The sequence below is a fragment of the Urocitellus parryii genome, chromosome 3 (genome assembly GCF_045843805.1).
Source record: "Urocitellus parryii isolate mUroPar1 chromosome 3, mUroPar1.hap1, whole genome shotgun sequence".
NCBI lineage: Eukaryota > Metazoa > Chordata > Mammalia > Rodentia > Sciuridae > Urocitellus > Urocitellus parryii.
Window position 1 is genome coordinate 158125487 of NC_135533.1, and position 15404 is coordinate 158140890.

A 15404-nucleotide genomic window follows, 5' to 3' on the forward strand; every position below is an offset into this window, starting at 1 on the left:
AAACATTGTTTGTACTAGCTGCTTGAAACTTGACACACTCAATTTTCTCTCGGTGGGCTCTCTTTGCTTTGAACCCTGTTGAAGTAGCCCTAAGCAGAGGCAAGGACAAAACACTTTCATTTGAATGCCTATGCCAATCTTCCACAGAACTCGTGTTTACTGGAATCTCAGCAAATATGTTTTCACCCAATCTTGTTGATACTTTGAAGGAATGATCAGTACTTCAGTTGCACTTAGCCCCCAAATTTCATTCCTCTATGTTGAAGCATTCATTTGCAGGAACACTTTGAATTTTTAGGCTTCACTTCATTTTCCCCTATAGGAATAGAGGCAGTCAGAAATCAGAATTTAACATGGACTGTTTAAGCTACTTGAAACTTACCACACTCAATTAGTTCTCAGTGTGCTCTCTATGCTTTGATCCCTGATGAAGTAGACCTAAGCTGAGGCACGGGAAAACACTCATTTGACAGCATTTGCCAATCGTCCACAGAATTCTGAGTTTACTGGAATATCAGCAAATATTTTTCACCAAATATTTTTGATAATTTAAAGGAATGATCATATACCCTGTTCATGGATAGGCAGAATTAACATCATCAAAATGGCGATATTACCAAAAGTTATCTATCGGTTTAATGCAATCCCAATCAAAATCCCAATGGCATTTCTTGTAGAAATAGATAAAGCAATCATGAAATTCATATGAAAAATAAAAGACCCAGAATAGCAAAAGCAATTCTAAGCAGGAAGCGTGAATCAGGCCGTTTAGTTATACCAGATTTCAAACTATATTACAGAGCAATAGTAACAAAGACAGCATGGTACTGGTACCAAAACAGGCGGGTGGACCAATGGTACAGAATAGAGGACACAGAGACTAATCCACAAAGCTACAACTATCTTATATTTGATAAAGGAGCTAAAAGCATGCAATGGAGGAAAGATAGCATCTTCAACAAATGGTGTTGGGAAAAATGGAAATCCATATGCAACAAAATGAAACTGAATCCCCTCCTCTAGCCATGCACAAAAGTTAAATCAAAGTGGATCAAGGAGCTAGATATCAAATCAGAGACTCTGTTTCTGATAGAAGAAAAAGTTGGCTCCGATCTACATATTGTGGGGTCGGGTTCCATATTCCTTAATAGGACACCCATAGCACAAGAGTTAATAACAAGAATCAACAAATGGGACTTACTTAAACTGAAAAGTTTTTTCTCAGCAAGAGAAACAATAAGAGAGGTAAATAGGGAGCCTACATCATGGGAACAAATTTTTACTCCTCACACTTCAGATAGAGCCCTAATATCCAGAGTATACAAAGAACTCAAAAAATTAAACAATAAGAAAACAAATAACCCAATCAACAAGGGAGCCAAAGACCTGAACAGACACTTCTCAGAGGAGGACATACAATCAATCAAAAAGTACATGAAAAAGTGCTCACCATCTCTAGCAGTCAGAGAAATGCAAATCAAAACCACCCTAAGATACCATCTCACTCCAGTAAGATTGGCAGCCATTATGAAGTCAAACAACAACAAGTGCTGGTGACGATGTGGGGAAAAGGGTACTCTTGCACATTGCTGGTGGGGCTGCAAACTGGTGTGGCCAATTTGGAAAGCAGTATGGAGATTCCTGGGAAAGCTGGGAATGGAACCACCATTCGACCCAGCTATTGCCCTTCTTGGACTATTCCCTGAAGACCTTAAAAGAGTGTACTACAGGGATACTGCCACATCGATGTTCATAGCAGCACAATTCACAATTGCTAGACTATGGAACCAACCCAGATGCCCTTCAATAGATGAATGGATAAAAAAATGTGGCATTTATACACCATGGAATATTACACAGCATTAAAAAATGACAAAATCATGGAATTCGCAGGGAAATGGATGGCACTAGAGCAGATTATGCTTAGTCAAGCTAGCCAATCCCTAAAAAACAAATACCAAATGTCTTCTTTGATATAATGAGAACAACTAAGAACAGAGCAGGGAGGAAGAGCAGGAAGAAAAGATCAACATTAAATAGATACATTAGGTGGGAGGGAAAGGGAGAGAAAAGGGAAATTGCATGGTAATGGAGGGAGACCCTCATTGTTATACAAAATTACACATAAAAGGTTGTGAGGGGAATGGGAAAATAAACAAGGAGAGAAATGAATTACAGTAGATGGGGTAGAGAGAGAAGATGGGAGGGGAGGGGAGGGGGGATAGTACAGGATAGGAAAGGTAGGAGAATACAACAGTTACTAATAGGGCATTATGTAAAAATGTGGATGTGTAACAGATGTGATTCTGCAATCTGTATATGGGGTAAAATTGGGAGTTCATAATCAACTTGAATCTAATGTATGAAACATGATATGTCAAGAGCTTTGTAATGTTTTGAACAACCAATAAAAATAAATAAATAAATAAAAATAAAAGGAAACCTATTTTCAAGGTTAATTATAGTACAATATGCTAATAAAGTAAACTTTCTTTTTATTGTTCCAATCATAATAGATTTTCAAAAACTGTACTAATTAACTAATAGTGAGAGTGTTATTGGTGAGATGTCTAATTTTTTTCTATTGGGATTGCATCATTTCACATGCTTACTGTAATCTTTTTTCAATAATTAAAAAATAAATAAATATTCATTGCATTAATTACAAAAAAATAAATAAATTAAAGGAATGATCAGTACTCCAGTCGCTCTTGGCTCCCCAAATTTCAATTTTCTATGTTGAAATGTTCGTTTGCAGGAACACTTTGAATTTTTAGGTTTCACTTCATTTTCCTCTTTAGGGATAGAGGCATTTGGAACTCTAGATCAAACATGGTTTGTGCTAGCTGCTTGAAACTTGACACACTAAATTTGTTCTCAGTGCGCTCTCTATGCTTTGTTCCCTGTTTAAGTAGGCCTAAGCAGAGGCAAGGAAAAAAACACTTTCATTTGAAGGCACTTGTGAAGCTTCCAAAGAACTCAGAGTTTACTGGAATCTCAGCAAATATTTTTTCACCCGAACTTGTTGATACTTTTAAGGAATGTTCGAAAGTCCACTCACACTTTGCTGCCCAAATTTCATTCTTCTAGCTTGAAGCTTTTGTTTGCAGGAACTTTGAATTTTTAGGTTTTACTTTTTTTCCCCTATAGGGATAGAGGCAGTTGGAAATCTAAATTTAACATGGTTTGTTCAAGCTGCTTGAAATTGACACACTAAATTTGTTCTCATTATACTGTCCTTGCTTTGATCCCTGTTGATGTAGCCCTAAGCAGAGGCAATGGAAAAAACACTTTTATTTAAAAGACTTGGCCAAGCTTTCACAGAACTTCGAGTTTACTGTAATCTCATCAAATATTTTTTGACCCGATATTTTTGATAGTTTGATGGAATAAGCAGTACTCCAGTTGTACTTCACCCCACAAATTTCATTCTTCTAGGTTGAAACATTCATGTTCAGGAACACTTTGAATTTTTAGGTTTCACTTTGTTTTCCCTTATAGGAATAGATGCAGTTGGAACGCTAAATCAAACATGTTTTGTGGTAGCTGCTTGAAAGTTGACACACTCAATTACTTCTCAGTGCACTCTCTATGTTTTGTTCCTGTTGAAGTAGCCCTAAGCAGAGGCAAAGAAAAAACACTTCCATTTGAAAGCATTTGCAAGGATTCCACAGAACTCCAAGTTACTGGAATATCCAAAACTATTTTTAACCTGATCTTGTTGATTCTTTGAATGAATGAGTAGTACCCAGTATCATTTGCCCCCCATATTTTATTCTTCTGGGTTTAAGCCTTCGTATACAGGAACACTTTGAGTTTTTAGGTTTCACTTTTTTTCCCCTATAGGGTTAGAGGCATTTAGAACTCGAAATCAAACATGGTTTCTGCTAGCTTCTTGAAACTTGACATACTCATTATTTTATAAGTGCGCTCTCTAAGCTTTGCTCCCAGTTGAAGTATTCCTAACCAGAGGCAAGAAAAAACACTTTAATTTGGAATCCTTTGCCAAGCTTCCACAGAACTCCGAGTTTACTGAAATCTCAGCAAATATGTTTTCACCTGATCTTGTCAGTACTTTGAAAGAATGATCTGTACTCAAATCGTACTTGAAACCCCAAATTTTATTCTTCTGGGTTGAAGCATTCATTTGCAGGAAAACTTTGAATTTTTAGGTTTCACTACTTTTTCCCCCTATAGGAATAGGGGCATTAGGAAATCTAAACCAAACATGGTTTGTGCTAGCTGCTTGAAATTTGACACACTTAATTAGTTCTCAGTGCTCTCTCTATGTTCTGTTCCCTGATGAAGTAGCCCTAAGCAGATGCAAAAAAAAAAAAAACCAAAAAAAAACCCACTTTCATTTGAAAGCTTTTGCCAAACTTCCACAGAACTCCAAGTTCTTGATACTTTCAAGAAATGATTGGTACTCAAGTCGTACTTGGAACCCCCAATTTTATACTTCTAAGTTGAAGCGTTCGTTTGCAGGAACACTTTAAATTTTTAGGTTTCTCCACTTTTTCCCCCTATAGGGATAGAAACATTTGGAACTCTAAATCAAAAATGGTTTGTGCTAGCTGCTTGAAATTTGACACACTCAATTAGTTCTCAATGCTCTCTCTATGCTTTGTTCCCTGTTGAAATACCCTAAGCAGAGGCAAGAATAAACATTTTCATTTGAAAGTGTTTTCCAAGCTTCCCAGCACTGCGAGTTTACAGAAATCTTAGCAAATATTTTCTCACCCTATCATGTTGATACTTTGAAGGAATCATCTGGACTCCAGTGGCATTTGTCCCACCCAAATTTCATTTTTCTGGGTTGAAGTGTTCTTTTGCAGGAACACTTTGAAATTTAGAGTTCACTTCATTTTCCCTTATAAGGATAGAGGCATTTGGAACTCTAAATCAAACATGGTTTTTGCTAGCTGCTTGAAACTTGACACACTCAATTCTTTCTCAGTGTGCTCTATATGCTTTTTTCCCTTTCAAGTAGCCCTAAGCAGAGGCAAGGAAATATCACTTTCAGTTAAAAGCGTTTGCCAAGCTTCCACAGAACTTCTAGTTTACTGTAATCTCAGCAAATATTTTTTCAACCGATCTGGTTGATACTTTGAAGGAATGATCGGTACTGAAGTCGCACTTGGCCCTCCAACTTTCATTTTTCTAGGTTGAAGAATTCATTTGCAGGAACACTTTGAATTTTTAGATTTCACTTCTTTTCCCCCTATATGGATAAAGGCATTTGGAAATCAAAACTTAACATGGTTTGTTGAAGCTTTGTGAAACTTGCCAAACTCAATTAGTTCTCAGTGCTCGCTCTATGCTTTTTTCCCTGTTGAAGTAGCCCGAAGCAGTGGAACCAAAAAACACTTTAATTTCAAAGCATTTGCCAATCTTCCACAGAACTCAGAGTGTACTGGAATCACAGCAAATATTTTTTAATCCATTCTTGTTGATACTTTGAAGGAACATTTGGTACTCCAGTCATACTTGTCCCTACAAATTCCATTCTAATAGGTTGAAGTGTTTGTTTGCAGGAACCACATTGAATTTTTAGGTTTCACTTCATTTTCCCCTATAGAGATAGCGGCAGTTGGAATCTAAATCAAATATGTTTTTTGGTAGGTGCTTGAAACTTGACACACTCAATTAGTTCTCAGTGTGGTCTCTAAGCTTTATTCTCTTTTCAAGTAGCCCTAGGCAGAGACAAGGAAAAAACACTTTCATTTGAAAGCATTTTACAAGCCTCCACAGAACTCTGAGTTTACTGGAATCTCAGCAAATATTTTTTCACCCGATCTTGTTGATACTTTGAGGAATGATCACAACTCAAGTCTCGCTTATCCCCACAAACTTCATTCTTCTAGTTTGTAGCATTCATTTGCAGGAATACTTTGAATTTTAAGGTTTCACTTTTTTTTCCCTATAGGGATAGAGGCACTTGGAACTCTAAATCGAACATGGTTTGTGCTAGTTACTTGGAACTTGACACACTCAATTTCTTCTCAGTGTGGTCTTTATAGTTTGTTCCTTGTTGAAGTATGCCTAAGCAGAGGCAAGGAAACAATTTTTCATTTGAAAGCACTTGCCAAACTTCCACAGAACTGTGAGTTTACTAGAATATCAGCAAATATTTTTTAACCCGAACTTGTTGGTACTTTGAAGGAATGATCAGTAGTCCAGTCTCACTTGGGCCCCCTTTCATTCTTCTCGGTGGAAGCATTTATTTGCAGGAACACTTTGAATTTTTAGTTTTCACTTCATTTTACCCTATAGGGATAGAGGTAGTTGGAACTCCAAATCCAACATGGTTTATGATAGCTGCTTGAAAAAAGACACACTCAATTAGTTCTCAGTGTGCTCTCTATGTTTGCTCCTTGTTGAAGTAGCCCTAAGCCAAGGCAAGAAAAAAACTCTTTCATTTGAAAGGGATTGGAAGCCTCCTGAGAACTCCAAGTTTACTGGAATCACTTCAAATATTTTTTCACCCGATCTTGTTGATACTTTGAAGAAATGATCAGTATTGCTTTCGCACTTGGCCTGCAAAATTTCATTCTTCTAGGTTGAAGCGTTCGTTTGCAGGAATACTTTGAATTTTTAGGTTTCACTTCATTTTCTGCTATAGAGATAGAGGCAGTTGGAACATTAAATCAAACATGGTTTGTGGTAGGTGTTTAAAACTTGACACACTCAATTAGTCCTCAGTGCACTCTCTATGATTGTTCCCTGTTGAAGTAAACCTAAGCAGAAAGACGGAAAAAAAAACTTTCATTTGAAAGCATTTGCCAAGCTTCCACAGAACTCGAGTTTACTGTAATCACTTCAAATATTTTTTCACCCAATCTTGTTGATACTTTGAAGGAATGATCGGTATTCCAATCGCACTTGGCCTTCAAAATATCATTCTTCTAGGATGAAATGTTCATTTATAGGAACACTTTGAATTTTTAGGTTTCACTGTGTTTTCCCCTATAGGGATAGAGGCAGTTGGAACTCCAAATCCAACATGGATTATGACAGCTGCTTGAAACTTGACACACTCAATTAATTCCAAGTGTGCTTTCTATGCTTTGTTCCCTGTGGAATTAGCCCTAAGAAGAGGTAAGGAAAAAACACTTTACTTTGAAAGTGTTTGCAAAGCTTCCACAGAACTCCGAGTTTACTGAAATCTCAGAAAATATTTTTTCACATGATCTTGTTGACACTTTGAAGGAATGTTCAGTATTCCACTCAACCTTGCCCCTCCAAATATCATTCTTTTAGGTTGAAGCGTTCGTTTGCAGGAACACTATATATTTTTAGGTTTCGCTTCATTTTCCCCTATAGGGTTAGGATCATTTGGATCTCGAAATAAAACATGGTTTGGGCTAGCTTCTTGAAACTTGAAACACTCAATTAGTTCTCAGTGCACTCTCTATGTTTTGTTCCCTCTTGAAGTAGCCCTAAGCTAAGGGGAGGAAAAACTCTTTCATTTGAAAGTGTTTGCCAAGTTTCCACAGAACTCCGAGTTTACAGAAATCTCAGCAAATATTTGTTCACCCGATATTGTTGATACTTTTAAGGAATGAATGGAACTCCATTCACACTTGGCTCTCCTCATTTCATTCTTTTAGGTTGTAGAATTCATTTGCAGGAACACCTTGCAATTTTAGGTTTCACTTCTTTTTCCCTATAGGTATAGAGGAAGTTGGAACTCTAAATCCAACATGGTTTGTTCTAGCTGCTTGAAACTTGACACACTCAATTTGTTCTTTGTGCACTCTCTGTGCTATTTTCCCTGTTGAACTAGCCCCAAGCAGAGGCAAAGAAAAAACACTTTCATTTGAAAGCTTTTGCCTAGCTTCCACAGAACTCCAAGTTTACTGGAATCTTTTTCCACCCATACTTGTTGATACTTTGAAGAAATGATCAGTACTCCAGTCACACTTGGCCCCTCAAATTTCACTCTTTTAGGATGAAGCATTCATTGGCAGGAACACTGTGAAATTTTAGGTTTCACTTCATTTTCCCCTATAGGTATAGAGGCAGTTGAAACTCTACATCAAACATGTTTTGAGCTAGCTGCTTGAAACTTGACACACTCTGTCGTAGTCTGGCTGGGCACAAATCACGAGCCACTCAAGCAGGAACAAACTTTATTTCCAAACTCCCACAAACACCACGCACACAGCCTTCTCCCAGGACACACCATACACCAACCTGAAATCCCTCCTCCCAACCTTCCCCAACCAAGGTGAACCCTCCAGGAATCCCCTCGTGAACTCCAAAGTATCGCAAGAACTCCAAAGCTGCAGGGCAGCTGAGGCAGCAAGAGCCGCCCCATTGCCCTACAGTAAAGATCAAATATACAATACAATCAATCCAGCATCAGAGCAATTATATATAGCTTAACTCAAATCATCATCTCAATGATTTTCTGGTGTCACCTTTCAAACATTCACTCTGGCAAATGCCAGGCATCATTCTGACCAGCCATGGCTGTAACAACACTCCATTAGTTCTCAGTGTCCTCTCTATGCTTCGCTCTCTGTTGAAGTAGCCCTAAGCAGATGCAAGGAAAAAATCTCTTTCATTTGAAAGCTTTTGCCAAGCTTTTACAGAACTCCGAGTTTCATGGAATCACAGCAAATATTTTTTAAAAAATCTTGTTGATACTTTGAAGGAATAATCGGTACTCCCATCGCACTTGCCCCTCCCCCAAGTTCATTCTTCTAGATTGAAGCATTCATTTGGAGGAACACTTTGAATTTTTAGGTTTCACTTCATTTTTCCCTATAGGGATAGAGGCATTTGGAACTCTAAATCAAACTTGGTTTGTGCTAGCTGCTTGAAACTTAACACACTCCATTAGTTCTCAGTGTGCTCTCTATGATTTGTTCCCTTTGAAGTAGCCTAAGCTGAGGCAAGGAAAAAACTCTCTCATTTGAACGTATTTTCAAGCCTCCTCAGAACTCTGAGTTTACTGGAATCACTTCAAATATTTTCTCACCTGATCTTGTTGATACTTTGAAGGAATTATCAGTATTCCAGTAGCACTTGGTCTGCAAAATTTTATTCTTCTAGGTTGAAGCATTCCTTTGCAAGAACACTTTGAATTTTTAGGTTACACTTCTTTTTCTCCTATATGGATAGATGCAGTTGGAATGATAAATCAATCATGGTTTGTGGTAGGTGCTTGAAACTTGACACCCTCAATTAGTCCTCAGTACACTCTCTATGCTTGTTCCCTGTTGATAGACCTATGCAGAAACACGGGAAAAAAACACTTTCATTTGAAAGCGATTGCCAAGCTTCCACAGAACTCGAGTTTACTGTAATCTCAGCAAATATTTTTTTTTAATTTTTATTTATTTTTTTTTAGTCATACATGACAGCAGAATGTATTTTGATATATAATACATACATGGAATGTACATGCATCAATCATATTGTCTATTCTATTCTTCTCCCCTTCCTATCCTCCCTACTCCTCCCCTCCTCTCCCATCCTTTCTATCCAATCTAATGTGACACACTTTTTTTTCTTTTTCTCATTACAACATCATATATGTATTCTGTATAACAATGAGGTTTTCCTTCCACATTCCATGCAACTCCCCTTCTCCCTCTTTTTCCCTCCCACCTGTCTTCCCTATTTTGTGGTAGTCTTCTTCTCATGCTCTTCCTCCCTATTCCATTTTGAGTCACTCCTTTATATCAGAGAAGACATTCGGCATTTGTTTTTTAGGGATTGGCTAACTTCACTTAGCATAATATGTTCTAATGCCATCCATTTCATTGCAAATTCCATGATTGTGTTATTTTCAGTGCTGAGTAATATTCCATTGTGTATAAATGCCACATTTTTTATCCATTCATCTATTGAAGGGCATCTAGCTTGGTTCCACATTCTAGCTATTGTGAATTGTGGTGCTATAAACATTGATGTGGCTGTGTCCCTGTAGTATGCTCTTCTTAGGTCTTTTGGGTATATTCTGAGAAGGGGAATAGCTGGGTCAAATGGTGGTTCCATTCCCAGCTTTCCAAAGAATCTCCACACTGCTTTCCAAATTGGCCACACCAATTTGCAGACCCACCAGCAATGTATGAGTGTACCTTTTTCCCTGCATCCTCGCCAGCACTTACTGTTGTTTGACTTCATAATGGCTGCCATTCTTATTGGAGTGAGATGGTATCTTGGAGTAGTTTTAATTTGCATTTCTCTGATTGCAAGAGATGGCAAGCATTTTTTCATATATTTGTTGATTGATTCTATATCCTCTTCTGAGAAGTTTCTGTTCAAGCCCTTGGCCCATTTGTTAATTGGGTTATTTGCTTTTTTGTTGTGTAACTTTTTGATTTCTTTGTATACTATAGAGATAAGAGCTCTATCTGATGTTTGAGGGGTAAAAATTTGTTCCCAGGATGTAGGCTCCCTATTCACCTTGCATATTATTTCTCTTGCTGAGAAAAATTTTTTAGTTTGAATTTGTCCCATTTGTTGATTCTTGGTTTTAACTCTTGTGCTATAGGTGTCTTATTAAGAAATTTTGGGCCTGCTCCCACTTGATGAAGATTAGGACCAACTTTATCTTCTATTAGATGCAGAGTCTCTGGTCTGATTCCTAGCTCCTTGATCCATTTTGAGTTGACTTTTGTGCATGGTGAGAGAAAGGGATTCAATTTCATTTTGTTGCATATGGATTTCCAGTTCTCCCAGCACCATTTGTTGAAGATGCTATCCTCTCTCCATTGCATGGTTTTAGAACCTTTGTCTAATATAAGGTAGTTGTAATTTTGTGGATTGGTCTCTGTGTCCTCTATCCTGTACCATTGGTCTACCAGCCTGTTTTGGTGCCAGTACCATGCTGTTTTGTTACTATTGCTCTATAGTATAGTTTAAAATCTGGAATGGAGATACCACAAATTTCACTTTTCCTTCTTAGAATTACTTTAGCTATTCTGGGTCTCTTGTTTTTCCAGATGAGTTTCATTATTGTTTTTTCTATTTCTGCAAAGAATGTCATTGGGATTTTGATGGGAATTGCATTGAATCTGTAAAGTGCTTTTGGTAGTATGGCCATCTTAATAATATTAATTCTACCAATCCATGAGCAAGGTAAATCCTTCCATCTTCTCAGGTCTTCTTCTATTTCTTTCTTTAGGGCTCTGTAGTTTTCATTGTATAGCTCTTTCACCTCTTTTGTTAAGTTGATTCCAAGGTATTTTTTTGAGGATATTGTGAATGGAGTAGTTGTCCTCATTTCCATTTCAGAGAATTTGTCACTGATATACAGGAATGCCTTTGATTTATTCATATTGATTTTATATCCTGCCACTTTGCTGAATTCATTTACTACTTCTAGAAGTTTCTTGGTTGAATTTTTTGGGTCTGCTAGGTATAGAATCATGTCATCAGCAAATAGTGCTAATTTAAGTTCTCCTTTTCCTATATTTATGCCTTTAATTTCTTTCATCTGTCTAATTGCTCTGGCTAGTGTTTCAAGAACTATGTTGAATAGAAGTGGTGAGAGAGGGCATCCCTATCTTGTTCCAGATTTTAAATGGAATGCCTTCAATTTTTCTCTATTTCGAATGATGCTGGCCTGAGGATTAGTGTATATAGCTTTTACCATTTTGAGGTAATTTCCTGTTATCCCTAATTTTTCTAGAGTTTTGAACATAAAGGGATGATGTATTTTCTCAAATGCTTTTTCAGCATCTATTGAGATGATCATATGGTTCTTATCTTTAAGTCTATTGATGTGGTGAATTACATTTATTGATTTCTGTATACTGAACCAGCCTTGCATCCCAGGGATGAATCCCACTTGGTCATGGTGCATGATCTTTTTGATATGTTTTTGTATCTGATTTGCCAGAATTTTATTGAGGATTTTTGCATCTAAATTCATTAGTGATATTGGTCTGTAGTTTTCTTCCTTTGAAGTGTCTTTATCTGGTTTGGGAATCAGGGTGATATTGGCCTCATAGAATGAATTTGAAAGTACTCCCTCTTTTTCTATCTCCTGAAATAGATTGCAGAGTATTGGTATTAGTTCTTCTTTAAAGTTCTTTAAAACTCTGCTGTATATCCATCCAGTCCTGGGCTTTTCTTGGTTGGTAGTCTTTTGATGGCTTCTTCTACTTCCTCACTTGAGATTGGTCTATTTATGTTGTTTATATCATCCTGACTCAATCTGGGAAGCTCATATGCCTTAAGGAATTTATCCATGGCTTCAATATCCTCTATTTTATTAGAGTATAGGGTTTCAAAATAATTTCTAATTATCTTCTGTATTTCTGAAGTGTCTGTTGTGATGTTGCCTTTTTCATCCCGTAAGCTAGTAATTTGGGTTCTCTCTTCTTCTCTTTGTTAGCATGGCTAGTGGTCTATCACTCTTATTTATTTTTTCAAAGAACCAACTTTTAGTTTTGTCAGTTTTTTTATTGTTCTTTTGTTTCTATTTCATTGAATTCACCTCTGATTTTAATTATTTCTTGCGTTCTACTGTATTTGCTGCTGATTTATTCTTTTTCTAAGGCTTTGAGGTATAGTGTGAGGTCATTTATTTGTTGGGTTTTCCTTCTTTTAAGGAATGAACTCCATGAAATAAACTTAGTTCAGCTTTGATAGTATCTCAGAGATTTTGATATGTTGTGTCTGAGTTTTCATTTACCTCTAAGAATTTTTTAATTTTATCTTTGATATCTTCTGTAACCCTTTGTTCATTCAGTAGCATATTGTTTATTCTCCATGTGATGTAGGATTTTTTCTTTCTTATTTTATTATTGATTTCCAATTTCATTCCATGATGATCAGATAAAATGCATGGTAGTATCTCTACTCCTTTGTAATTGCTAAGATTTTCCCTGTGACATAATATATGGTCTATTTTTTAGAAGGATCCATGTGCTTCTGGGAAGAAAGTGTATCTGCTTGATTTGGGGTGGTATATTCTGTATATATCAATTAAGTCTAAGCTATTAATTGTATTATTGAGATCTATAGTTTCTTTATTCAACTTTTGTTTGGAAGATCTGTCCAGTGGTGAGAGAGGTGTGTTAAAATATCCCATGATAATTGTGTTGTGGTCTATTTGACTCTTGAACTTGAGAAGAGTTTGTTTGATGAACGTAGCTGCACCATTGTTTGGGGCATATATATTAATGATCCTTAAGTCTTTTTGGTGTATGGTTCCCTTGAGCAGTATGTACTGTCTTTGTTCATCCCTTTTGATTAACTTTGGCTTGAAGTCAATTTTATTTGATACAAGTATGGACACACCTCCTTGCTCCCAGGGTCCATATGAGTGGTATTATTTTTCCCAACCTTTCACCTTCAGTCTGTGTATGTCTTTTCCTATCAGATGAGTCTCCTGTAGGCAGCATATTGTTGGATCTTTTTTTAATCCATTCTACTAGCCTATGTTTTTTGATTGGTGCATTTAAGCCATTAACATTTAGGGTTACTATTGAGATATGGTTTGTACTTCCAGCCATATTTGTTTATGTATGTTACTTAACATGATTTGGTTTTCCTCTATGATTAGTTTTTCCTTTACTGTACTACCTCCCGCTGTTGGTTTTAATTGTTATTTTTCATTTCCTCTTCCTATAACATTTTGCCAGGGATGTTTTGAAGAGCTAGTTTTCTAGCTGCAAATTCTTTTAACTTTTGTTTATCGTGGAAGATTTTTATTTGATCTTCAATCCTAAAGGTTAATTTCACTGGATACATGATTTTGGGTTGGAACCCTTTTTCTTTCAGCATTTGAAATATGTTGTTCCAGGATCTTCTAGCTTTCAGAGTCTGTGTTGAAAGATCAGCGATTATTCTGATTGGTTTATCCCTAAATGAAATCTGCTTCCTCTCTCTTGTGGCTTTTAAGATTCTCTCCTTATTCTGTATGTTGGGCATCTTCATTATTATGTGTCTTGGTGTGGATCTCTTATGATTTTGTACATTTGGTGTCCTGTAGGCTTCTAGTATTTAGATTTCTTTTTCATTCTTTAATTCTGGGAAGGTTTCTAGTATTATTTCATTGAATAGATTGCACATTCCTTTGGTTTAGACCTCTATACCCTTTTGTATCCCAATAACTCTTAAGTTTGGTTTCTTTATGTTATCCCATAATTCTTGGATGTTCTGCTCATGCTTTCTTAACATTCTCGCTGAGCTGTCTATGTTCTTTTCAAGTTGAAAAACTTTGTCTTTGTTATCTGAAGTTCTATCTTCTAAGTGTTCTTCTCTGCTGGTAATACTCTCATTTGAGTTTTTAATTTGGTTTATTGTTTCCTGCATTTCAAGGATTTCTGTTTGTTTTTTATATATATCCTCTATCTCCCTATAGAGTTGATCTTTTGCTTCTTGCATTTGTTTATGTAATTCATTGTCACAGTGGTCTTTCATTGTCTGAATTTGCTGTATAATGTCCTCCTTGAGACTCCAGATCATCTGAAGCATGTATATCCTAAATTCTTTATCTGACATTTCATCAGCTGCAGATATTACCTCATCTAAAGTTGAATTGTCCTGAATTGTTTGTGGTACTTTCTTTGCTTATCTTTTCATACTGCTCATGTTTCTTTCTAGCTTTGTGAAACTGTTGTATTAATGGTTTTCCCCTTATATATTTATATTGTTTTTGTATAGCTCCAAAATCCCTCTTTTGTGGAGAAAAACAATGTTAACCGATCCCAATATCAACAGTACATCATCTAAGCACAAGTTTTCATTATTAATACATTTATACTTAGATTCTAAGTCTACAGATATTGGTCTTAATTATTATTTAAGAAATTAGTCATTAGTTTCATAAAGGGCATACCATATCTGGTGGCATATAGAAAACTTAATTTCAGACGAAGGATGTTATACTTAGAGGGAAAGGAGTGAGGGTAGGAGATTAAACTAACTTAGCAACTTTGGAGAACTCTAAGCAATAGACTGGTAATTTATGGAAGAATGTATAGACTCAACCTCCTATCTGTATTTAGATAGTAAGCTATGTAGAGATAGTAAAAGTTAGGCAGTTTAAAGTGGGTTAGAGGGAATACAAATGAAGAAAAGAAAAAAAATAACAAGGAAGAAAAGAGAAATAAGAGAGAAGGAAAAAGAAAGTAAGAGAAATAATGAAAAAATGGGGGAAACGTGGGGTATATGCAATTCTTCTATATTATATTATTTTGGTGATTCAGTTGTTCATGCACAGTTCTTGGTTTCACATATGTTGGGATTCTGAAAGAGAGAGAAGAAAAGAGAGAAAGAGAAAAAAAGTCTCTCAGAACTCTTTTTTTCCTTGCTTCCAATAGGTGGCATCATCTATCCCTAGCTTGAGCCTCTGTATTCAGGGTGGTGGATATAGCCAGTGTGAAAGGACATGAACTTCCACCTGTATCTTCCCTACTCTAGTCTCTGAGGTGGAA